Source organism: Salvelinus fontinalis, chromosome 8, assembly GCF_029448725.1.
Source record: "Salvelinus fontinalis isolate EN_2023a chromosome 8, ASM2944872v1, whole genome shotgun sequence".
Taxonomy (NCBI): Eukaryota; Metazoa; Chordata; class Actinopteri; order Salmoniformes; family Salmonidae; genus Salvelinus; species Salvelinus fontinalis.
This window is the reverse complement of record NC_074672.1, coordinates 3,106,678-3,129,273: the sequence shown is the minus strand read 5'-3', so window position 1 is coordinate 3,129,273 and position 22,596 is coordinate 3,106,678. Positions and strand designations below refer to the sequence as shown.

General features: G+C 42.7%; 27 non-coding genes across 27 annotated transcripts; all 27 read left to right on the top strand.

The window, feature by feature from the left end:
• On the top strand, positions 1–165 carry LOC129861539 (U1 spliceosomal RNA). Its single transcript, XR_008760617.1, has one exon. It is a non-coding gene; the product is annotated as a U1 spliceosomal RNA (small nuclear RNA).
• Positions 166–832: 667 nt separating this feature from the next.
• LOC129861575 (5S ribosomal RNA) lies at positions 833–951 on the top strand. Its single transcript, XR_008760646.1, has one exon. It is a non-coding gene; the product is annotated as a 5S ribosomal RNA (ribosomal RNA).
• Positions 952–1,689: 738 nt separating this feature from the next.
• On the top strand, positions 1,690–1,854 carry LOC129861526 (U1 spliceosomal RNA). The gene has a single exon (XR_008760605.1). It is a non-coding gene; the product is annotated as a U1 spliceosomal RNA (small nuclear RNA).
• A 667-nt stretch (positions 1,855–2,521) lies between these two features.
• On the top strand, positions 2,522–2,640 carry LOC129861567 (5S ribosomal RNA). Its single transcript, XR_008760639.1, has one exon. It is a non-coding gene; the product is annotated as a 5S ribosomal RNA (ribosomal RNA).
• Positions 2,641–3,364: 724 nt separating this feature from the next.
• LOC129861528 (U1 spliceosomal RNA) lies at positions 3,365–3,529 on the top strand. Its single transcript, XR_008760607.1, has one exon. It is a non-coding gene; the product is annotated as a U1 spliceosomal RNA (small nuclear RNA).
• Positions 3,530–4,184: 655 nt separating this feature from the next.
• Positions 4,185–4,303, top strand: LOC129861558 (5S ribosomal RNA). The gene has a single exon (XR_008760630.1). It is a non-coding gene; the product is annotated as a 5S ribosomal RNA (ribosomal RNA).
• A 716-nt stretch (positions 4,304–5,019) lies between these two features.
• LOC129861592 (U1 spliceosomal RNA) lies at positions 5,020–5,184 on the top strand. The gene has a single exon (XR_008760659.1). It is a non-coding gene; the product is annotated as a U1 spliceosomal RNA (small nuclear RNA).
• A 655-nt stretch (positions 5,185–5,839) lies between these two features.
• LOC129861569 (5S ribosomal RNA) lies at positions 5,840–5,958 on the top strand. The gene has a single exon (XR_008760641.1). It is a non-coding gene; the product is annotated as a 5S ribosomal RNA (ribosomal RNA).
• A 716-nt stretch (positions 5,959–6,674) lies between these two features.
• On the top strand, positions 6,675–6,839 carry LOC129861594 (U1 spliceosomal RNA). Its single transcript, XR_008760661.1, has one exon. It is a non-coding gene; the product is annotated as a U1 spliceosomal RNA (small nuclear RNA).
• Positions 6,840–7,494: 655 nt separating this feature from the next.
• Positions 7,495–7,613, top strand: LOC129861562 (5S ribosomal RNA). Its single transcript, XR_008760634.1, has one exon. It is a non-coding gene; the product is annotated as a 5S ribosomal RNA (ribosomal RNA).
• A 726-nt stretch (positions 7,614–8,339) lies between these two features.
• On the top strand, positions 8,340–8,504 carry LOC129861584 (U1 spliceosomal RNA). The gene has a single exon (XR_008760652.1). It is a non-coding gene; the product is annotated as a U1 spliceosomal RNA (small nuclear RNA).
• A 655-nt stretch (positions 8,505–9,159) lies between these two features.
• LOC129861557 (5S ribosomal RNA) lies at positions 9,160–9,278 on the top strand. Its single transcript, XR_008760629.1, has one exon. It is a non-coding gene; the product is annotated as a 5S ribosomal RNA (ribosomal RNA).
• A 740-nt stretch (positions 9,279–10,018) lies between these two features.
• On the top strand, positions 10,019–10,183 carry LOC129861525 (U1 spliceosomal RNA). Its single transcript, XR_008760604.1, has one exon. It is a non-coding gene; the product is annotated as a U1 spliceosomal RNA (small nuclear RNA).
• Positions 10,184–10,870: 687 nt separating this feature from the next.
• LOC129861576 (5S ribosomal RNA) lies at positions 10,871–10,989 on the top strand. Its single transcript, XR_008760647.1, has one exon. It is a non-coding gene; the product is annotated as a 5S ribosomal RNA (ribosomal RNA).
• A 740-nt stretch (positions 10,990–11,729) lies between these two features.
• On the top strand, positions 11,730–11,894 carry LOC129861524 (U1 spliceosomal RNA). Its single transcript, XR_008760603.1, has one exon. It is a non-coding gene; the product is annotated as a U1 spliceosomal RNA (small nuclear RNA).
• Positions 11,895–12,561: 667 nt separating this feature from the next.
• On the top strand, positions 12,562–12,680 carry LOC129861556 (5S ribosomal RNA). The gene has a single exon (XR_008760628.1). It is a non-coding gene; the product is annotated as a 5S ribosomal RNA (ribosomal RNA).
• A 734-nt stretch (positions 12,681–13,414) lies between these two features.
• LOC129861522 (U1 spliceosomal RNA) lies at positions 13,415–13,579 on the top strand. Its single transcript, XR_008760601.1, has one exon. It is a non-coding gene; the product is annotated as a U1 spliceosomal RNA (small nuclear RNA).
• A 667-nt stretch (positions 13,580–14,246) lies between these two features.
• Positions 14,247–14,365, top strand: LOC129861547 (5S ribosomal RNA). Its single transcript, XR_008760619.1, has one exon. It is a non-coding gene; the product is annotated as a 5S ribosomal RNA (ribosomal RNA).
• Positions 14,366–15,105: 740 nt separating this feature from the next.
• Positions 15,106–15,270, top strand: LOC129861521 (U1 spliceosomal RNA). The gene has a single exon (XR_008760600.1). It is a non-coding gene; the product is annotated as a U1 spliceosomal RNA (small nuclear RNA).
• Positions 15,271–15,937: 667 nt separating this feature from the next.
• On the top strand, positions 15,938–16,056 carry LOC129861560 (5S ribosomal RNA). Its single transcript, XR_008760632.1, has one exon. It is a non-coding gene; the product is annotated as a 5S ribosomal RNA (ribosomal RNA).
• Positions 16,057–16,799: 743 nt separating this feature from the next.
• Positions 16,800–16,964, top strand: LOC129861520 (U1 spliceosomal RNA). Its single transcript, XR_008760599.1, has one exon. It is a non-coding gene; the product is annotated as a U1 spliceosomal RNA (small nuclear RNA).
• Positions 16,965–17,631: 667 nt separating this feature from the next.
• Positions 17,632–17,750, top strand: LOC129861534 (5S ribosomal RNA). The gene has a single exon (XR_008760613.1). It is a non-coding gene; the product is annotated as a 5S ribosomal RNA (ribosomal RNA).
• A 736-nt stretch (positions 17,751–18,486) lies between these two features.
• On the top strand, positions 18,487–18,651 carry LOC129861518 (U1 spliceosomal RNA). Its single transcript, XR_008760598.1, has one exon. It is a non-coding gene; the product is annotated as a U1 spliceosomal RNA (small nuclear RNA).
• Positions 18,652–19,318: 667 nt separating this feature from the next.
• LOC129861523 (5S ribosomal RNA) lies at positions 19,319–19,437 on the top strand. The gene has a single exon (XR_008760602.1). It is a non-coding gene; the product is annotated as a 5S ribosomal RNA (ribosomal RNA).
• A 736-nt stretch (positions 19,438–20,173) lies between these two features.
• Positions 20,174–20,338, top strand: LOC129861517 (U1 spliceosomal RNA). The gene has a single exon (XR_008760597.1). It is a non-coding gene; the product is annotated as a U1 spliceosomal RNA (small nuclear RNA).
• A 667-nt stretch (positions 20,339–21,005) lies between these two features.
• LOC129861590 (5S ribosomal RNA) lies at positions 21,006–21,124 on the top strand. Its single transcript, XR_008760657.1, has one exon. It is a non-coding gene; the product is annotated as a 5S ribosomal RNA (ribosomal RNA).
• A 738-nt stretch (positions 21,125–21,862) lies between these two features.
• Positions 21,863–22,027, top strand: LOC129861595 (U1 spliceosomal RNA). The gene has a single exon (XR_008760662.1). It is a non-coding gene; the product is annotated as a U1 spliceosomal RNA (small nuclear RNA).
• The last annotated feature ends 569 nt before the right edge of the window (positions 22,028–22,596 follow it).

The window sequence follows — 22,596 nt, the reverse complement described above, 5'->3', positions numbered from 1 at the left end:
ATACTTACCTGGCAAGGGAGATACCATGATCAAGAAAGGCGGTTCACCCAGGGTGAGGCTTAGCCATTGCATGCCAGCTATGCTGACCCCTGTGAATTTCCCAAATGTGGAAATCTCGATTGCATTATTTATGCTAGTGGGGGATTGCGTCCGCGCTCTCCCCTGATGTCTTGTTTAATGACAGACCGATGCTTGGCGGCAAGCTTGAGGATGACTTGAGCCAATTGCCCGTGCTTATGGAGATCTTTGAAGTCAGTTGTGAAAGACACTTTGTTGACCAATTGAAAGGTAGAAACATTTGTTTGTAGCCAAACATTGTTGACATTTTGTGGAAACATCATGTTGCGAAATGCAGCATGGTATTTATGCCACGCTGGTACTTCAATCAAGAGATAGTTGAGAAGCCGCTCTAACCCCCATGGTCATGATGTGTCATACGCCCATGCGCTTACAATATGAAATTGTCCATACATGCGCTCCTCCTTGACACAGAACAATGCAATAGGTTTTCAACATTCAGAGATTTTGTGTATTTATTCTGGCTAGTAGGATAGCTGCATGGGAAACTGTTGCTAATGATGTATTTGTCAGAAGTCATTGTATTTGTCCGTTTTTTCCCACAAGGCTGAAATATGTGCCCTCGCTTTGAAATGTTAGCAAGGTTGGTTTGTATTTCATCCAACTATCTGTGCTAAAAAGTGATGGCTACAGTATATGTAATTTCTTCCACTTACTGAGTGACCCAAAGTTCAGGCTGCTTATCTAATTGGTGAAAATGTCTGTTTATCAGACTCACTTTGACTTTATATGGTGTACCAAGAGTTAGTCATTTGCTTACGGCCATACCAACCTGGATACGCCCGATCTCGTCTGATCTCGGAAGCTAAGCAGGGTTGGGCCTGGTTAGTACTTGGATGGGAGACTGCCTGGGAATACCAGGTGCTGTAAGCATTTTTTCCACTAGGGTGTGCTCTGGCATTATTTCATCAGCAACACTGCCTTGTAGTAAGCATTTGAAGCTGAATTGACTAAATGCCACTTCTATGGGCTAGTCTCCCCTGCCCTTTTAATACAATCAAAGTTCCTTGTGTTGTCAGGGAGCAACTGCCTTTTATGCATAAGACAAATAAGAATATTGTTACTGAATGCAGCTTGTGTGTGCTTTGTGCTCCCTCGCCCTGTTCAAATGATCAAAGGAAATAATGCTGGTGAGGAGTGGAACTGGACTGGTGTCTGATGGCCCTGTGTTTTCCATGGTGGAATTACAACCCTTCTTTTACGGCGTAAATCAAAAGTACAAGAGAATGTGAGATGTTATCGATAATAAATCAATTGCTTTCATGCATTTGTCTGTGTGTGTGTGTGTGTGTGTGTGTGTGTGTGTGTGTCTGAATGTGATTTTATTTCGTCATATCGCATACATTTGTGATATCAGACAGGTTAAGATATTAAAAAGTCATTGGTGATTTTTCTACAGTGTTGCATGATGGGAATCTAGTGGTTCACTGATATAATCTAGTAAACAAAATGAACTACTTTTTCACCACTCTGTCTGCAAGTGCATTCCTAAACGGCATTTAACGCAGGTCGATGTGATGTGATATTATCGGAACACAAAGTGGTTACCAGTAGCCGAAAATGTTGGCACTGGAGACACTTGCCCTCCACCGATGGCTATAACTCAAACTCATACTTACCTGGCAAGGGAGATACCGTGATCAAGAAAAGCGGTTCACCCAGGGCGAGGCTTAGCCATTGCACGCCAGCTATGCTGACCCCTGTGAATTTCCCAAATGTGGAAATCTCGATTGCATCATTTATGGTAGTGGGGGACTGCGTCCGCGCTCTCCCCTGATGTCTTGTTTAATGACAAACCTTTGCTTGGCGGCGAGCTTGAGGATGACTTGAGCCGATTGCCCGTGCTTATGGAGATCTTTGAAGTCAGTTGTGAAAGACACTTTGTGGACCAATTGAAAGGTAGAAACATTTGTTTGTAGCCAAACATTGTTGACATTTTGTGGAAACATCATGTTGCGAAATGCAGCATGGTATTTATGCCACGCTGGTACTTCAATCAAGAGATAGTTGAGAAGCCGCTCTAACCCCCATGGTCATGATGTGTCATACGCCCATGCGCTTACAATATGAAATTGTCCATACATGCGCTCCTCCTTGACACAGAACAATGCAATAGGTTTTCAACATTCAGAGATTTTGTGTATTTATTCTGGCTAGTAGGATAGCTGCATGGGAAACTGTTGCTAATGATGTATTTGTCAGAAGTCATTGTATTTGTCCGTTTTTTCCCACAAGGCTGAAATATGTGCCCTCGCTTTGAAATGTTAGCAAGGTTGGTTTGTATTTCATCCAACTATCTGTGCTAAAAAGTGATGGCTACAGTATATGTAATTTCTTCCACTTACTGAGTGACCCAAAGTTCAGGCTGCTTATCTAATTGGTGAAAATGTCTGTTTATCAGACTCACTTTGACTTTATATGGTGTACCAAGAGTTAGTCATTTGCTTACGGCCATACCAGCCTGGATACGCCCGATCTCGTCTGATCTCGGAAGCTAAGCAGGGTTGGGCCTGGTTAGTACTTGGATGGGAGACTGCCTAGGAATACCAGGTGCTGTAAGCATTTTGTCCACTAGGGTGTGCTCTGGCATTATTTCATCAGCAACACTGCCTTGTAGTAAGCATTTGATGCTGAATTGACTAAATGCCGCTTCTATGGGCTAGTCTCCCCTGCCCTTTTAATACAATCAAAGTTCCTTGTGTTGTCAGGGAGCAACTGCCTTTTATGCATAAGACAAATAAGAATATTGTTACTGAATGCAGCTTGTGTGTGCTTTGTGCTCCCTCGCCCTGTTCAAATGATCAAAGGAAATAATGCTGGTGAGGAGTGGAACTGGACTGGTGTCTGATGGCCCTGTGTTTTCCATGGTGGAATTACAACCCTTCTTTTACGGCGTAAATCAAAAGTACAAGAGAATGTGAGATGTTATCGATAATAAATCAATTGCTTTCATGCATTTGTCTGTGTGTGTGTGTGTGTGTGTGTGTGTGTCTGAATGTGATTTTATTTCGTCATATCGCATACATTTGTGATATCAGACAGGTTAAGATATTAAAAAGTCATTGGTGATTTTTCTACAGTGTTGCATGATGGGAATCTAGTGGTTCACTGATATAATCTAGTAAACAAAATGAACTACTTTTTCACCACTCTGTCTGCAAGTGCATTCCTAAACGGCATTTAACGCAGGTCGATGTGATGTGATATTATCGGAACACAAAGTGGTTACCAGTAGCCGAAAATGTTGGCACTGGAGACACTTGCCCTCCACCGATGACTATAACTCATACTTACCTGGCAAGGGAGATACCGTGATCTAGAAAGGCGGTTCACCCAGGGCGAGGCTTAGCCATTGCACGCCAGCTATGCTGACCCCTGTGAATTTCCCAAATGTGGAAATCTCGATTGCATAATTTATGGTAGTGGGGGACTGCGTCCGCGTGCTCCCCTGATGTCTTGTTTAATGACAAACTGTTGCTTGAGGATGACTTGAGCCAATTGCCCGTGCTTATGGAGATCTTTGAAGTCAGTTGTGAAAGACACTTTGTGGACCAATTGAAAGGTAGAAACATTTGTTTGTAGCCAAACATTGTTGACATTTTGTGGAAACATCATGTTGCGAAATGCAGCATGGTATTTATGCCACGCTGGTACTTCAATCAAGAGATAGTTGAGAAGCCGCTCTAACCCCCATGGTCATGATGTGTCATACGCCCATGCGCTTACAATATGAAATTGTCCATACATGCGCTCCTCCTTGACACAGAACAATGCAATAGGTTTTCAACATTCAGAGATTTTGTGTATTTATTCTGGCTAGTAGGATAGCTGCATGGGAAACTGTTGCTAATGATGTATTTGTCAGAAGTCATTGTATTTGTCCGTTTTTTCCCACAAGGCTGAAATATGTGCCCTCGCTTTGAAATGTTAGCAAGGTTGGTTTGTATTTCATCCAACTATCTGTGCTAAAAAGTGATGGCTACAGTATATGTAATTTCTTCCACTTACTGAGTGACCCAAAGTTCAGGGTGCTTATCTAATTGGTGAAAATGTCTGTTTATCAGACTCACTTTGACTTTATATGGTGTACCAAGAGTTAGTCATTTGCTTACGGCCATACCAGCCTGGATACGCCCGATCTCGTCTGATCTCGGAAGCTAAGCAGGGTTGGGCCTGGTTAGTACTTGGATGGGAGACTGCCTGGGAATACCAGGTGCTGTAAGCATTTTGTCCACTAGGGTGTGCTCTGGCATTATTTCATCAGCAACACTGCCTTGTAGTAAGCATTTGATGCTGAATTGACTAAATGCCGCTTCTATGGGCTAGTCTCCCTTGCCCTTTTAATACAATCAAAGTTCCTTGAGTTGTCAGGGAGCAACTGCCTTTTATGCATAAGACAAATAAGAATATTGTTACTGAATGCAGCTTGTGTGTGCATTGTGCTCCCTCGCCCTGTTCAAATGATCAAAGGAAATAATGCTGGTGAGGAGTGGAACTGGACTGGTGTCTGATGGCCCTGTGTTTTCCATGGTGGAATTACAACCCTTCTTTTACGGCGTAAATCAAAAGTACAAGAGAATGTGAGATGTTATCGATAATAAATCAATTGCTTTCATGCATTTGTCTGTGTGTGTGTGTGTGTGTGTCTGAATGTGATTTTATTTCGTCATATCGCATACATTTGTGATATCAGACAGGTTAAGATATTAAAAAGTCATTGGTGATTTTTCTACAGTGTTGCATGATGGGAATCTAGTGGTTCACTGATATAATCTAGTAAACAAAATGAACTACTTTTTCACCACTCTGTCTGCAAGTGCATTCCTAAACGGCATTTAACGCAGGTCGATGTGATGTGATATTATCGGAACACAAAGTGGTTACCAGTAGCCGAAAATGTTGGCACTGGAGACACTTGCCCTCCACCGATGACTATAACTCATACTTACCTGGCAAGGGAGATACCGTGATCAAGAAAGGCGGTTCACCCAGGGCGAGGCTTAGCCATTGCACGCCAGCTATGCTGACCCCTGTGAATTTCCCAAATGTGGAAATCTCGATTGCATAATTTATGGTAGTGGGGGACTGCGTCCGCGTGCTCCCCTGATGTCTTGTTTAATGACAAACTGTTGCTTGAGGATGACTTGAGCCAATTGCCCGTGCTTATGGAGATCTTTGAAGTCAGTTGTGAAAGACACTTTGTGGACCAATTGAAAGGTAGAAACATTTGTTTGTAGCCAAACATTGTTGACATTTTGTGGAAACATCATGTTGCGAAATGCAGCATGGTATTTATGCCACGCTGGTACTTCAATCAAGAGATAGTTGAGAAGCCGCTCTAACCCCCATGGTCATGATGTGTCATACGCCCATGCGCTTACAATATGAAATTGTCCATACATGCGCTCCTCCTTGACACAGAACAATGCAATAGGTTTTCAACATTCAGAGATTTTGTGTATTTATTCTGGCTAGTAGGATAGCTGCATGGGAAACTGTTGCTAATGATGTATTTGTCAGAAGTCATTGTATTTGTCCGTTTTTTCCCACAAGGCTGAAATATGTGCCCTCGCTTTGAAATGTTAGCAAGGTTGGTTTGTATTTCATCCAACTATCTGTGCTAAAAAGTGATGGCTACAGTATATGTAATTTCTTCCACTTACTGAGTGACCCAAAGTTCAGGCTGCTTATCTAATTGGTGAAAATGTCTGTTTATCAGACTCACTTTGACTTTATATGGTGTACCAAGAGTTAGTCATTTGCTTACGGCCATACCAGCCTGGATACGCCCGATCTCGTCTGATCTCGGAAGCTAAGCAGGGTTGGGCCTGGTTAGTACTTGGATGGGACACTGCCTGGGAATACCAGGTGCTGTAAGCATTTTGTCCACTAGGGTGTGCTCTGGCATTATTTCATCAGCAACACTGCCTTGTAGTAAGCATTTGATGCTGAATTGACTAAATGCCGCTTCTATGGGCTAGTCTCCCCTGCCCTTTTAATACAATCAAAGTTCCTTGAGTTGTCAGGGAGCAACTGCCTTTTATGCATAAGACAAATAAGAATATTGTTACTGAATGCAGCTTGTGTGTGCATTGTGCTCCCTCGCCCTGTTCAAATGATCAAAGGAAATAATGCTGGTGAGGAGTGGAACTGGACTGGTGTCTGATGGCCCTGTGTTTTCCATGGTGGAATTACAACCCTTCTTTTACGGCGTAAATCAAAAGTACAAGAGAATGTGAGATGTTATCGATAATAAATCAATTGCTTTCATGCATTTGTCTGTGTGTGTGTGTGTGTGTGTCTGAATGTGATTTTATTTCGTCATATCGCATACATTTGTGATATCAGACAGGTTAAGATATTAAAAAGTCATTGGTGATTTTTCTACAGTGTTGCATGATGGGAATCTAGTGGTTCACTGATATAATCTAGTAAACAAAATGAACTACTTTTTCACCACTCTGTCTGCAAGTGCATTCCTAAACGGCATTTAACGCAGGTCGATGTGATGTGATATTATCGGAACACAAAGTGGTTACCAGTAGCCGAAAATGTTGGCACTGGAGACACTTGCCCTCCACCGATGACTATAACTCATACTTACCTGGCAAGGGAGATACCGTGATCAAGAAAGGCGGTTCACCCAGGGCGAGGCTTAGCCATTGCACGCCAGCTATGCTGACCCCTGTGAATTTCCCAAATGTGGAAATCTCGATTGCATAATTTATGGTAGTGGGGGACTGCGTCTGCGTGCTCCCCTGATGTCTTGTTTAATGACAAACTGTTGCTTGAGGATGACTTGAGCCAATTGCCCGTGCTTATGGAGATCTTTGAAGTCAGTTGTGAAAGACACTTTGTGGACCAATTGAAAGGTAGAAACATTTGTTTGTAGCCAAACATTGTTGACATTTTGTGGAAACATCATGTTGCGAAATGCAGCATGGTATTTATGCCACGCTGGTACTTCAATCAAGAGATAGTTGAGAAGCCGCTCTAACCCCCATGGTCATGATGTGTCATACGCCCATGCGCTTACAATATGAAATTGTCCATACATGCGCTCCTCCTTGACACAGAACAATGCAATAGGTTTTCAACATTCAGAGATTTTGTGTATTTATTCTGGCTAGTAGGATAGCTGCATGGGAAACTGTTGCTAATGATGTATTTGTCAGAAGTCATTGTATTTGTCCGTTTTTTCCCACAAGGCTGAAATATGTGCCCTCGCTTTGAAATGTTAGCAAGGTTGGTTTGTATTTCATCCAACTATCTGTGCTAAAAAGTGATGGCTACAGTATATGTAATTTCTTCCACTTACTGAGTGACCCAAAGTTCAGGCTGCTTATCTAATTGGTGAAAATGTCTGTTTATCAGACTCACTTTGACTTTATATGGTGTACCAAGAGTTAGTCATTTGCTTACGGCCATACCAGCCTGGATACGCCCGATCTCGTCTGATCTCGGAAGCGAAGCAGGGTTGGGCCTGGTTAGTACTTGGATGGGAGACTACCTGGGAATACCAGGTGCTGTAAGCATTTTGTCCACTAGGGTGTGCTCTGGCATTATTTCATCAGCAACACTGCCTTGTAGTAAGCATTTGATGCTGAATTGACTAAATGCCGCTTCTATGGGCTAGTCTCCCCTGCCCTTTTAATACAATCAAAGTTCCTTGTGTTGTCAGGGAGCAACTGCCTTTTATGCATAAGACAAATAAGAATATTGTTACTGAATGCAGCTTGTGTGTGCTTTGTGCTCCCTCGCCCTGTTCAAATGATCAAAGGAAATAATGCTGGTGAGGAGTGGAACTGGACTGGTGTCTGATGGCCCTGTGTTTTCCATGGTGGAATTACAACCCTTCTTTTACGGCGTAAATCAAAAGTACAAGAGAATGTGAGATGTTATCGATAATAAATCAATTGATTTCATGCATTTGTCTGTGTGTGTGTGTGTGTGTGTGTGTGTGTGTCTGAATGTGATTTTATTTCGTCATATCGCATACATTTGTGATATCAGACAGGTTAAGATATTAAAAAGTCATTGGTGATTTTTCTACAGTGTTGCATGATGGGAATCTAGTGGTTCACTGATATAATCTAGTAAACAAAATGAACTACTTTTTCACCACTCTGTCTGCAAGTGCATTCCTAAACGGCATTTAACGCAGGTCGATGTGATGTGATATTATCGGAACACAAAGTGGTTACCATTAGCCGAAAATGTTGGCACTGGAGACACTTGCCCTCCACCGATGACTATAACTCATACTTACCTGGCAAGGGAGATACCGTGATCAAGAAAGGCGGTTCACCCAGGGCGAGGCTTAGCCATTGCACGCCAGCTATGCTGACCCCTGTGAATTTCCCAAATGTGGAAATCTCGATTGCATAATTTATGGTAGTGGGGGACTGCGTCTGCGCGCTCCCCTGATGTCTTGTTTAATGACAAACTGTTGCTTGAGGATGACTTGAGCCAATTGCCCGTGCTTATGGAGATCTTTGAAGTCAGTTGTGAAAGACACTTTGTGGACCAATTGAAAGGTAGAAACATTTGTTTGTAGCCAAACATTGTTGACATTTTGTGGAAACATCATGTTGCGAAATGCAGCATGGTATTTATGCCACGCTGGTACTTCAATCAAGAGATAGTTGAGAAGCCGCTCTAACCCCCATGGTCATGATGTGTCATACGCCCTTGCGCTTACAATATGAAATTGTCCATACATGCGCTCCTCCTTGACACAGAACAATGCAATAGGTTTTCAACATTCAGAGATTTTGTGTATTTATTCTGGCTAGTAGGATAGCTGCATGGGAAACTGTTGCTAATGATGTATTTGTCAGAAGTCATTGTATTTGTCCGTTTTTTCCCACAAGGCTGAAATATGTGCCCTCGCTTTGAAATGTTAGCAAGGTTGGTTTGTATTTCATCCAACTATCTGTGCTAAAAAGTGATGGCTACAGTATATGTAATTTCTTCCACTTACTGAGTGACCCAAAGTTCAGGCTGCTTATCTAATTGGTGAAAATGTCTGTTTATCAGACTCACTTTGACTTTATATGGTGTACCAAGAGTTAGTCATTTGCTTACGGCCATACCAGCCTGGATACGCCCGATCTCGTCTGATCTCGGAAGCTAAGCAGGGTTGGGCCTGGTTAGTACTTGGATGGGAGACTGCCTGGGAATACCAGGTGCTGTAAGCATTTTGTCCACTAGGGTGTGCTCTGGCATTATTTCATCAGCAACACTGCCTTGTAGTAAGCATTTGATGCTGAATTGACTAAATGCCGCTTCTATGGGCTAGTCTCCCCTGCCCTTTTAATACAATCAAAGTTCCTTGTGTTGTCAGGGAGCAACTGCCTTTTATGCATAAGACAAATAAGAATATTGTTACTGAATGCAGCTTGTGTGTGCTTTGTGCTCCCTCGCCCTGTTCAAATGATCAAAGGAAATAATGCTGGTGAGGAGTGGAACTGGACTGGTGTCTGATGGCCCTGTGTTTTCCATGGTGGAATTACAACCCTTCTTTTACGGCGTAAATCAAAAGTACAAGAGAATGTGAGATGTTATCGATAATAAATCAATTGCTTTCATGCATTTGTCTGTGTGTGTGTGTGTGTGTGTGTGTGTGTGTGTGTGTGTGTGTGTCTGAATGTGATTTTATTTCGTCATATCGCATACATTTGTGATATCAGACAGGTTAAGATATTAAAAAGTCATTGGTGATTTTTCTACAGTGTTGCATGATGGGAATCTAGTGGTTCACTGATATAATCTAGTAAACAAAATGAACTACTTTTTCACCACTCTGTCTGCAAGTGCATTCCTAAACGGCATTTAACGCAGGTCGATGTGATGTGATATTATCGGAACACAAAGTGGTTACCAGTAGCCGAAAATGTTGGCACTGGAGACACTTGCCCTCCACCGATGACTATAACTCATACTTACCTGGCAAGGGAGATACCGTGATCAAGAAAAGCGGTTCACCCAGGGCGAGGCTTAGCCATTGCACGCCAGCTATGCTGACCCCTGTGAATTTCCCAAATGTGGAAATCTCGATTGCATCATTTATGGTAGTGGGGGACTGCGTCCGCGCTCTCCCCTGATGTCTTGTTTAATGACAAACCGTTGCTTGGCGGCAAGCTTGAGGATGACTTGAGCCGATTGCCCGTGCTTATGGAGATCTTTGAAGTCAGTTGTGAAAGACACTTTGTGGACCAATTGAAAGGTAGAAACATTTGTTTGTAGCCAAACATTGTTGACATTTTGTGGAAACATCATGTTGCGAAATGCAGCATGGTATTTATGCCACGCTGGTACTTCAATCAAGAGATAGTTGAGAAGCCGCTCTAACCCCCATGGTCATGATGTGTCATACGCCCTTGCGCTTACAATATGAAATTGTCCATACATGCGCTCCTCCTTGACACAGAACAATGCAATAGGTTTTCAACATTCAGAGATTTTGTGTATTTATTCTGGCTAGTAGGATAGCTGCATGGGAAACTGTTGCTAATGATGTATTTGTCAGAAGTCATTGTATTTGTCCGTTTTTTCCCACAAGGCTGAAATATGTGCCCTCGCTTTGAAATGTTAGCAAGGTTGGTTTGTATTTCATCCAACTATCTGTGCTAAAAAGTGATGGCTACAGTATATGTAATTTCTTCCACTTACTGAGTGACCCAAAGTTCAGGCTGCTTATCTAATTGGTGAAAATGTCTGTTTATCAGACTCACTTTGACTTTATATGGTGTACCAAGAGTTAGTCATTTGCTTACGGCCATACCAGCCTGGATACGGCCATACCAGCCTGGATACGCCCGATCTCGTCTGATCTCGGAAGCTAAGCAGGGTTGGGCCTGGTTAGTACTTGGATGGGAGACTGCCTGGGAATACCAGGTGCTGTAAGCATTTTGTCCACTAGGGTGTGCTCTGGCATTATTTCATCAGCAACACTGCCTTGTAGTAAGCATTTGATGCTGAATTGACTAAATGCCGCTTCTATGGGCTAGTCTCCCCTGCCCTTTTAATACAATCAAAGTTCCTTGTGTTGTCAGGGAGCAACTGCCTTTTATGCATAAGACAAATAAGAATATTGTTACTGAATGCAGCTTGTGTGTGCTTTGTGCTCCCTCGCCCTGTTCAAATGATCAAAGGAAATAATGCTGGTGAGGAGTGGAACTGGACTGGTGTCTGATGGCCCTGTGTTTTCCATGGTGGAATTACAACCCTTCTTTTACGGCGTAAATCAAAAGTACAAGAGAATGTGAGATGTTATCGATAATAAATCAATTGCTTTCATGCATTTGTCTGTGTGTGTGTGTGTGTGTGTGTGTGTGTGTGTGTGTGTGTGTGTCTGAATGTGATTTTATTTCGTCATATCGCATACATTTGTGATATCAGACAGGTTAAGATATTAAAAAGTCATTGGTGATTTTTCTACAGTGTTGCATGATGGGAATCTAGTGGTTCACTGATATAATCTAGCAAACAAAATGAACTACTTTTTCACCACTCTGTCTGCAAGTGCATTCCTAAACGGCATTTAACGCAGGTCGATGTGATGTGATATTATCGGAACACAAAGTGGTTACCAGTAGCCGAAAATGTTGGCACTGGAGACACTTGCCCTCCACCGATGACTATAACTCATACTTACCTGGCAAGGGAGATACCGTGATCAAGAAAAGCGGTTCACCCAGGGCGAGGCTTAGCCATTGCACGCCAGCTATGCTGACCCCTGTGAATTTCCCAAATGTGGAAATCTCGATTGCATCATTTATGGTAGTGGGGGACTGCGTCCGCGCTCTCCCCTGATGTCTTGTTTAATGACAAACCGTTGCTTGGCGGCAAGCTTGAGGATGACTTGAGCCGATTGCCCGTGCTTATGGAGATCTTTGAAGTCAGTTGTGAAAGACACTTTGTGGACCAATTGAAAGGTAGAAACATTTGTTTGTAGCCAAACATTGTTGACATTTTGTGGAAACATCATGTTGCGAAATGCAGCATGGTATTTATGCCACGCTGGTACTTCAATCAAGAGATAGTTGAGAAGCCGCTCTAACCCCCATGGTCATGATGTGTCATACGCCCTTGCGCTTACAATATGAAATTGTCCATACATGCGCTCCTCCTTGACACAGAACAATGCAATAGGTTTTCAACATTCAGAGATTTTGTGTATTTATTCTGGCTAGTAGGATAGCTGCATGGGAAACTGTTGCTAATGATGTATTTGTCAGAAGTCATTGTATTTGTCCGTTTTTTCCCACAAGGCTGAAATATGTGCCCTCGCTTTGAAATGTTAGCAAGGTTGGTTTGTATTTCATCCAACTATCTGTGCTAAAAAGTGATGGCTACAGTATATGTAATTTCTTCCACTTACTGAGTGACCCAAAGTTCAGGCTGCTTATCTAATTGGTGAAAATGTCTGTTTATCAGACTCACTTTGACTTTATATGGTGTACCAAGAGTTAGTCATTTGCTTACGGCCATACCAGCCTGGATACGCCCGATCTCGTCTGATCTCGGAAGCTAAGCAGGGTTGGGCCTGGTTAGTACTTGGATGGGAGACTGCCTGGGAATACCAGGTGCTGTAAGCATTTTGTCCACTAGGGTGTGCTCTGGCATTATTTCATCAGCAACACTGCCTTGTAGTAAGCATTTGATGCTGAATTGACTAAATGCCGCTTCTATGGGCTAGTCTCCCCTGCCCTTTTAATACAATCAAAGTTCCTTGTGTTGTCAGGGAGCAACTGCCTTTTATGCATAAGACAAATAAGAATATTGTTACTGAATGCAGCTTGTGTGTGCTTTGTGCTCCCTCGCCCTGTTCAAATGATCAAAGGAAATAATGCTGGTGAGGAGTGGAACTGGACTGGTGTCTGATGGCCCTGTGTTTTCCATGGTGGAATTACAACCCTTCTTTTACGGCGTAAATCAAAAGTACAAGAGAATGTGAGATGTTATCGATAATAAATCAATTGCTTTCATGCATTTGTCTGTGTGTGTGTGTGTGTGTGTGTGTGTGTGTGTGTGTGTCTGAATGTGATTTTATTTCGTCATATCGCATACATTTGTGATATCAGACAGGTTAAGATATTAAAAAGTCATTGGTGATTTTTCTACAGTGTTGCATGATGGGAATCTAGTGGTTCACTGATATAATCTAGTAAACAAAATGAACTACTTTTTCACCACTCTGTCTGCAAGTGCATTCCTAAACGGCATTTAACGCAGGTCGATGTGATGTGATATTATCGGAACACAAAGTGGTTACCAGTAGCCGAAAATGTTGGCACTGGAGACACTTGCCCTCCACCGATGACTATAACTCATACTTACCTGGCAAGGGAGATACCGTGATCAAGAAAAGCGGTTCACCCAGGGCGAGGCTTAGCCATTGCACGCCAGCTATGCTGACCCCTGTGAATTTCCCAAATGTGGAAATCTCGATTGCATCATTTATGGTAGTGGGGGACTGCGTCCGCGCTCTCCCCTGATGTCTTGTTTAATGACAAACCGTTGCTTGGCGGCAAGCTTGAGGATGACTTGAGCCGATTGCCCGTGCTTATGGAGATCTTTGAAGTCAGTTGTGAAAGACACTTTGTGGACCAATTGAAAGGTAGAAACATTTGTTTGTAGCCAAACATTGTTGACATTTTGTGGAAACATCATGTTGCGAAATGCAGCATGGTATTTATGCCACGCTGGTACTTCAATCAAGAGATAGTTGAGAAGCCGCTCTAACCCCCATGGTCATGATGTGTCATACGCCCTTGCGCTTACAATATGAAATTGTCCATACATGCGCTCCTCCTTGACACAGAACAATGCAATAGGTTTTCAACATTCAGAGATTTTGTGTATTTATTCTGGCTAGTAGGATAGCTGCATGGGAAACTGTTGCTAATGATGTATTTGTCAGAAGTCATTGTATTTGTCCGTTTTTTCCCACAAGGCTGAAATATGTGCCCTCGCTTTGAAATGTTAGCAAGGTTGGTTTGTATTTCATCCAACTATCTGTGCTAAAAAGTGATGGCTACAGTATATGTAATTTCTTCCACTTACTGAGTGACCCAAAGTTCAGGCTGCTTATCTAATTGGTGAAAATGTCTGTTTATCAGACTCACTTTGACTTTATATGGTGTACCAAGAGTTAGTCATTTGCTTACGGCCATACCAGCCTGGATACGCCCGATCTCGTCTGATCTCGGAAGCTAAGCAGGGTTGGGCCTGGTTAGTACTTGGATGGGAGACTGCCTGGGAATACCAGGTGCTGTAAGCATTTTGTCCACTAGGGTGTGCTCTGGCATTATTTCATCAGCAACACTGCCTTGTAGTAAGCATTTGATGCTGAATTGACTAAATGCCGCTTCTATGGGCTAGTCTCCCCTGCCCTTTTAATACAATCAAAGTTCCTTGTGTTGTCAGGGAGCAACTGCCTTTTATGCATAAGACAAATAAGAATATTGTTACTGAATGCAGCTTGTGTGTGCTTTGTGCTCCCTCGCCCTGTTCAAATGATCAAAGGAAATAATGCTGGTGAGGAGTGGAACTGGACTGGTGTCTGATGGCCCTGTGTTTTCCATGGTGGAATTACAACCCTTCTTTTACGGCGTAAATCAAAAGTACAAGAGAATGTGAGATGTTATCGATAATAAATCAATTGCTTTCATGCATTTGTCTGTGTGTGTGTGTGTGTGTGTGTGTGTGTGTGTGTGTGTGTGTGTCTGAATGTGATTTTATTTCGTCATATCGCATACATTTGTGATATCAGACAGGTTAAGATATTAAAAAGTCATTGGTGATTTTTCTACAGTGTTGCATGATGGGAATCTAGTGGTTCACTGATATAATCTAGTAAACAAAATGAACTACTTTTTCACCACTCTGTCTGCAAGTGCATTCCTAAACGGCATTTAACGCAGGTCGATGTGATGTGATATTATCGGAACACAAAGTGGTTACCAGTAGCCGAAAATGTTGGCACTGGAGACACTTGCCCTCCACCGATGACTATAACTCATACTTACCTGGCAAGGGAGATACCGTGATCAAGAAAAGCGGTTCACCCAGGGCGAGGCTTAGCCATTGCACGCCAGCTATGCTGACCCCTGTGAATTTCCCAAATGTGGAAATCTCGATTGCATCATTTATGGTAGTGGGGGACTGCGTCCGCGCTCTCCCCTGATGTCTTGTTTAATGACAAACCGTTGCTTGGCGGCAAGCTTGAGGATGACTTGAGCCGATTGCCCGTGCTTATGGAGATCTTTGAAGTCAGTTGTGAAAGACACTTTGTGGACCAATTGAAAGGTAGAAACATTTGTTTGTAGCCAAACATTGTTGACATTTTGTGGAAACATCATGTTGCGAAATGCAGCATGGTATTTATGCCACGCTGGTACTTCAATCAAGAGATAGTTGAGAAGCCGCTCTAACCCCCATGGTCATGATGTGTCATACGCCCTTGCGCTTACAATATGAAATTGTCCATACATGCGCTCCTCCTTGACACAGAACAATGCAATAGGTTTTCAACATTCAGAGATTTTGTGTATTTATTCTGGCTAGTAGGATAGCTGCATGGGAAACTGTTGCTAATGATGTATTTGTCAGAAGTCATTGTATTTGTCCGTTTTTTCCCACAAGGCTGAAATATGTGCCCTCGCTTTGAAATGTTAGCAAGGTTGGTTTGTATTTCATCCAACTATCTGTGCTAAAAAGTGATGGCTACAGTATATGTAATTTCTTCCACTTACTGAGTGACCCAAAGTTCAGGCTGCTTATCTAATTGGTGAAAATGTCTGTTTATCAGACTCACTTTGACTTTATATGGTGTACCAAGAGTTAGTCATTTGCTTATGGCCATACCAGCCTGGATACGCCCGATCTCGTCTGATCTCGGAAGCTAAGCAGGGTTGGGCCTGGTTAGTACTTGGATGGGAGACTGCCTGGGAATACCAGGTGCTGTAAGCATTTTGTCCACTAGGGTGTGCTCTGGCATTATTTCATCAGCAACACTGCCTTGTAGTAAGCATTTGATGCTGAATTGACTAAATGCCGCTTCTATGGGCTAGTCTCCCCTGCCCTTTTAATACAATCAAAGTTCCTTGTGTTGTCAGGGAGCAACTGCCTTTTATGCATAAGACAAATAAGAATATTGTTACTGAATGCAGCTTGTGTGTGCTTTGTGCTCCCTCGCCCTGTTCAAATGATCAAAGGAAATAATGCTGGTGAGGAGTGGAACTGGACTGGTGTCTGATGGCCCTGTGTTTTCCATGGTGGAATTACAACCCTTCTTTTACGGCGTAAATCAAAAGTACAAGAGAATGTGAGATGTTATCGATAATAAATCAATTGCTTTCATGCATTTGTCTGTGTGTGTGTGTGTGTGTGTGTGTGTGTGTGTGTGTGTGTGTGTGTGCTGAATGTGATTTTATTTCGTCATATCGCATACATTTGTGATATCAGACAGGTTAAGATATTAAAAAGTCATTGGTGATTTTTCTACAGTGTTGCATGATGGGAATCTAGTGGTTCACTGATATAATCTAGTAAACAAAATGAACTACTTTTTCACCACTCTGTCTGCAAGTGCATTCCTAAACGGCATTTAACGCAGGTCGATGTGATGTGATATTATCGGAACACAAAGTGGTTACCAGTAGCCGAAAATGTTGGCACTGGAGACACTTGCCCTCCACCGATGACTATAACTCATACTTACCTGGCAAGGGAGATACCGTGATCAAGAAAAGCGGTTCACCCAGGGCGAGGCTTAGCCATTGCACGCCAGCTATGCTGACCCCTGTGAATTTCCCAAATGTGGAAATCTCGATTGCATCATTTATGGTAGTGGGGGACTGCGTCCGCGCTCTCCCCTGATGTCTTGTTTAATGACAAACCGTTGCTTGGCGGCAAGCTTGAGGATGACTTGAGCCGATTGCCCGTGCTTATGGAGATCTTTGAAGTCAGTTGTGAAAGACACTTTGTGGACCAATTGAAAGGTAGAAACATTTGTTTGTAGCCAAACATTGTTGACATTTTGTGGAAACATCATGTTGCGAAATGCAGCATGGTATTTATGCCACGCTGGTACTTCAATCAAGAGATAGTTGAGAAGCCGCTCTAACCCCCATGGTCATGATGTGTCATACGCCCTTGCGCTTACAATATGAAATTGTCCATACATGCGCTCCTCCTTGACACAGAACAATGCAATAGGTTTTCAACATTCAGAGATTTTGTGTATTTATTCTGGCTAGTAGGATAGCTGCATGGGAAACTGTTGCTAATGATGTATTTGTCAGAAGTCATTGTATTTGTCCGTTTTTTCCCACAAGGCTGAAATATGTGCCCTCGCTTTGAAATGTTAGCAAGGTTGGTTTGTATTTCATCCAACTATCTGTGCTAAAAAGTGATGGCTACAGTATATGTAATTTCTTCCACTTACTGAGTGACCCAAAGTTCAGGCTGCTTATCTAATTGGTGAAAATGTCTGTTTATCAGACTCACTTTGACTTTATATGGTGTACCAAGAGTTAGTCATTTGCTTACGGCCATACCAGCCTGGATACGCCCGATCTCGTCTGATCTCGGAAGCTAAGCAGGGTTGGGCCTGGTTAGTACTTGGATGGGAGACTGCCTGGGAATACCAGGTGCTGTAAGCATTTTGTCCACTAGGGTGTGCTCTGGCATTATTTCATCAGCAACACTGCCTTGTAGTAAGCATTTGATGCTGAATTGACTAAATGCCGCTTCTATGGGCTAGTCTCCCCTGCCCTTTTAATACAATCAAAGTTCCTTGTGTTGTCAGGGAGCAACTGCCTTTTATGCATAAGACAAATAAGAATATTGTTACTGAATGCAGCTTGTGTGTGCTTTGTGCTCCCTCGCCCTGTTCAAATGATCAAAGGAAATAATGCTGGTGAGGAGTGGAACTGGACTGGTGTCTGATGGCCCTGTGTTTTCCATGGTGGAATTACAACCCTTCTTTTACGGCGTAAATCAAAAGTACAAGAGAATGTGAGATGTTATCGATAATAAATCAATTGCTTTCATGCATTTGTCTGTGTGTGTGTGTGTGTGTGTGTGTGTGTGTGTGTGTGTGTCTGAATGTGATTTTATTTCGTCATATCGCATACATTTGTGATATCAGACAGGTTAAGATATTAAAAAGTCATTGGTGATTTTTCTACAGTGTTGCATGATGGGAATCTAGTGGTTCACTGATATAATCTAGTAAACAAAATGAACTACTTTTTCACCACTCTGTCTGCAAGTGCATTCCTAAACGGCATTTAACGCAGGTCGATGTGATGTGATATTATCGGAACACAAAGTGGTTACCAGTAGCCGAAAATGTTGGCACTGGAGACACTTGCCCTCCACCGATGACTATAACTCATACTTACCTGGCAAGGGAGATACCGTGATCAAGAAAAGCGGTTCACCCAGGGCGAGGCTTAGCCATTGCACGCCAGCTATGCTGACCCCTGTGAATTTCCCAAATGTGGAAATCTCGATTGCATCATTTATGGTAGTGGGGGACTGCGTCCGCGCTCTCCCCTGATGTCTTGTTTAATGACAAACCGTTGCTTGGCGGCAAGCTTGAGGATGACTTGAGCCGATTGCCCGTGCTTATGGAGATCTTTGAAGTCAGTTGTGAAAGACACTTTGTGGACCAATTGAAAGGTAGAAACATTTGTTTGTAGCCAAACATTGTTGACATTTTGTGGAAACATCATGTTGCGAAATGCAGCATGGTATTTATGCCACGCTGGTACTTCAATCAAGAGATAGTTGAGAAGCCGCTCTAACCCCCATGGTCATGATGTGTCATACGCCCTTGCGCTTACAATATGAAATTGTCCATACATGCGCTCCTCCTTGACACAGAACAATGCAATAGGTTTTCAACATTCAGAGATTTTGTGTATTTATTCTGGCTAGTAGGATAGCTGCATGGGAAACTGTTGCTAATGATGTATTTGTCAGAAGTCATTGTATTTGTCCGTTTTTTCCCACAAGGCTGAAATATGTGCCCTCGCTTTGAAATGTTAGCAAGGTTGGTTTGTATTTCATCCAACTATCTGTGCTAAAAAGTGATGGCTACAGTATATGTAATTTCTTCCACTTACTGAGTGACCCAAAGTTCAGGCTGCTTATCTAATTGGTGAAAATGTCTGTTTATCAGACTCACTTTGACTTTATATGGTGTACCAAGAGTTAGTCATTTGCTTACGGCCATACCAGCCTGGATACGCCCGATCTCGTCTGATCTCGGAAGCTAAGCAGGGTTGGGCCTGGTTAGTACTTGGATGGGAGACTGCCTGGGAATACCAGGTGCTGTAAGCATTTTGTCCACTAGGGTGTGCTCTGGCATTATTTCATCAGCAACACTGCCTTGTAGTAAGCATTTGATGCTGAATTGACTAAATGCCGCTTCTATGGGCTAGTCTCCCCTGCCCTTTTAATACAATCAAAGTTCCTTGTGTTGTCAGGGAGCAACTGCCTTTTATGCATAAGACAAATAAGAATATTGTTACTGAATGCAGCTTGTGTGTGCTTTGTGCTCCCTCGCCCTGTTCAAATGATCAAAGGAAATAATGCTGGTGAGGAGTGGAACTGGACTGGTGTCTGATGGCCCTGTGTTTTCCATGGTGGAATTACAACCCTTCTTTTACGGCGTAAATCAAAAGTACAAGAGAATGTGAGATGTTATCGATAATAAATCAATTGCTTTCATGCATTTGTCTGTGTGTGTGTGTGTGTGTGTGTGTGTGTGTGTGTGTGTGTCTGAATGTGATTTTATTTCGTCATATCGCATACATTTGTGATATCAGACAGGTTAAGATATTAAAAAGTCATTGGTGATTTTTCTACAGTGTTGCATGATGGGAATCTAGTGGTTCACTGATATAATCTAGTAAACAAAATGAACTACTTTTTCACCACTCTGTCTGCAAGTGCATTCCTAAACGGCATTTAACGCAGGTCGATGTGATGTGATATTATCGGAACACAAAGTGGTTACCAGTAGCCGAAAATGTTGGCACTGGAGACACTTGCCCTCCACCGATGACTATAACTCATACTTACCTGGCAAGGGAGATACCGTGATCAAGAAAAGCGGTTCACCCAGGGCGAGGCTTAGCCATTGCACGCCAGCTATGCTGACCCCTGTGAATTTCCCAAATGTGGAAATCTCGATTGCATCATTTATGGTAGTGGGGGACTGCGTCCGCGCTCTCCCCTGATGTCTTGTTTAATGACAAACCGTTGCTTGGCGGCAAGCTTGAGGATGACTTGAGCCGATTGCCCGTGCTTATGGAGATCTTTGAAGTCAGTTGTGAAAGACACTTTGTGGACCAATTGAAAGGTAGAAACATTTGTTTGTAGCCAAACATTGTTGACATTTTGTGGAAACATCATGTTGCGAAATGCAGCATGGTATTTATGCCACGCTGGTACTTCAATCAAGAGATAGTTGAGAAGCCGCTCTAACCCCCATGGTCATGATGTGTCATACGCCCTTGCGCTTACAATATGAAATTGTCCATACATGCGCTCCTCCTTGACACAGAACAATGCAATAGGTTTTCAACATTCAGAGATTTTGTGTATTTATTCTGGCTAGTAGGATAGCTGCATGGGAAACTGTTGCTAATGATGTATTTGTCAGAAGTCATTGTATTTGTCCGTTTTTTCCCACAAGGCTGAAATATGTGCCCTCGCTTTGAAATGTTAGCAAGGTTGGTTTGTATTTCATCCAACTATCTGTGCTAAAAAGTGATGGCTACAGTATATGTAATTTCTTCCACTTACTGAGTGACCCAAAGTTCAGGCTGCTTATCTAATTGGTGAAAATGTCTGTTTATCAGACTCACTTTGACTTTATATGGTGTACCAAGAGTTAGTCATTTGCTTACGGCCATACCAGCCTGGATACGCCCGATCTCGTCTGATCTCGGAAGCTAAGCAGGGTTGGGCCTGGTTAGTACTTGGATGGGAGACTGCCTGGGAATACCAGGTGCTGTAAGCATTTTGTCCACTAGGGTGTGCTCTGGCATTATTTCATCAGCAACACTGCCTTGTAGTAAGCATTTGATGCTGAATTGACTAAATGCCGCTTCTATGGGCTAGTCTCCCCTGCCCTTTTAATACAATCAAAGTTCCTTGTGTTGTCAGGGAGCAACTGCCTTTTATGCATAAGACAAATAAGAATATTGTTACTGAATGCAGCTTGTGTGTGCTTTGTGCTCCCTCGCCCTGTTCAAATGATCAAAGGAAATAATGCTGGTGAGGAGTGGAACTGGACTGGTGTCTGATGGCCCTGTGTTTTCCATGGTGGAATTACAACCCTTCTTTTACGGCGTAAATCAAAAGTACAAGAGAATGTGAGATGTTATCGATAATAAATCAATTGCTTTCATGCATTTGTCTGTGTGTGTGTGTGTGTGTGTGTGTGTGTGTGTGTGTGTGTGTCTGAATGTGATTTTATTTCGTCATATCGCATACATTTGTGATATCAGACAGGTTAAGATATTAACAAGTCATTGGTGATTTTTCTACAGTGTTGCATGATGGGAATCTAGTGGTTCACTGATATAATCTAGTAAACAAAATGAACTACTTTTTCACCACTCTGTCTGCAAGTGCATTCCTAAACGGCATTTAACGCAGGTCGATGTGATGTGATATTATCGGAACACAAAGTGGTTACCAGTAGCCGAAAATGTTGGCACTGGAGACACTTGCCCTCCACCGATGACTATAACTCATACTTACCTGGCAAGGGAGATACCGTGATCAAGAAAAGCGGTTCACCCAGGGCGAGGCTTAGCCATTGCACGCCAGCTATGCTGACCCCTGTGAATTTCCCAAATGTGGAAATCTCGATTGCATCATTTATGGTAGTGGGGGACTGCGTCCGCGCTCTCCCCTGATGTCTTGTTTAATGACAAACCGTTGCTTGGCGGCAAGCTTGAGGATGACTTGAGCCGATTGCCCGTGCTTATGGAGATCTTTGAAGTCAGTTGTGAAAGACACTTTGTGGACCAATTGAAAGGTAGAAACATTTGTTTGTAGCCAAACATTGTTGACATTTTGTGGAAACATCATGTTGCGAAATGCAGCATGGTATTTATGCCACGCTGGTACTTCAATCAAGAGATAGTTGAGAAGCCGCTCTAACCCCCATGGTCATGATGTGTCATACGCCCTTGCGCTTACAATATGAAATTGTCCATACATGCGCTCCTCCTTGACACAGAACAATGCAATAGGTTTTCAACATTCAGAGATTTTGTGTATTTATTCTGGCTAGTAGGATAGCTGCATGGGAAACTGTTGCTAATGATGTATTTGTCAGAAGTCATTGTATTTGTCCGTTTTTTCCCACAAGGCTGAAATATGTGCCCTCGCTTTGAAATGTTAGCAAGGTTGGTTTGTATTTCATCCAACTATCTGTGCTAAAAAGTGATGGCTACAGTATATGTAATTTCTTCCACTTAC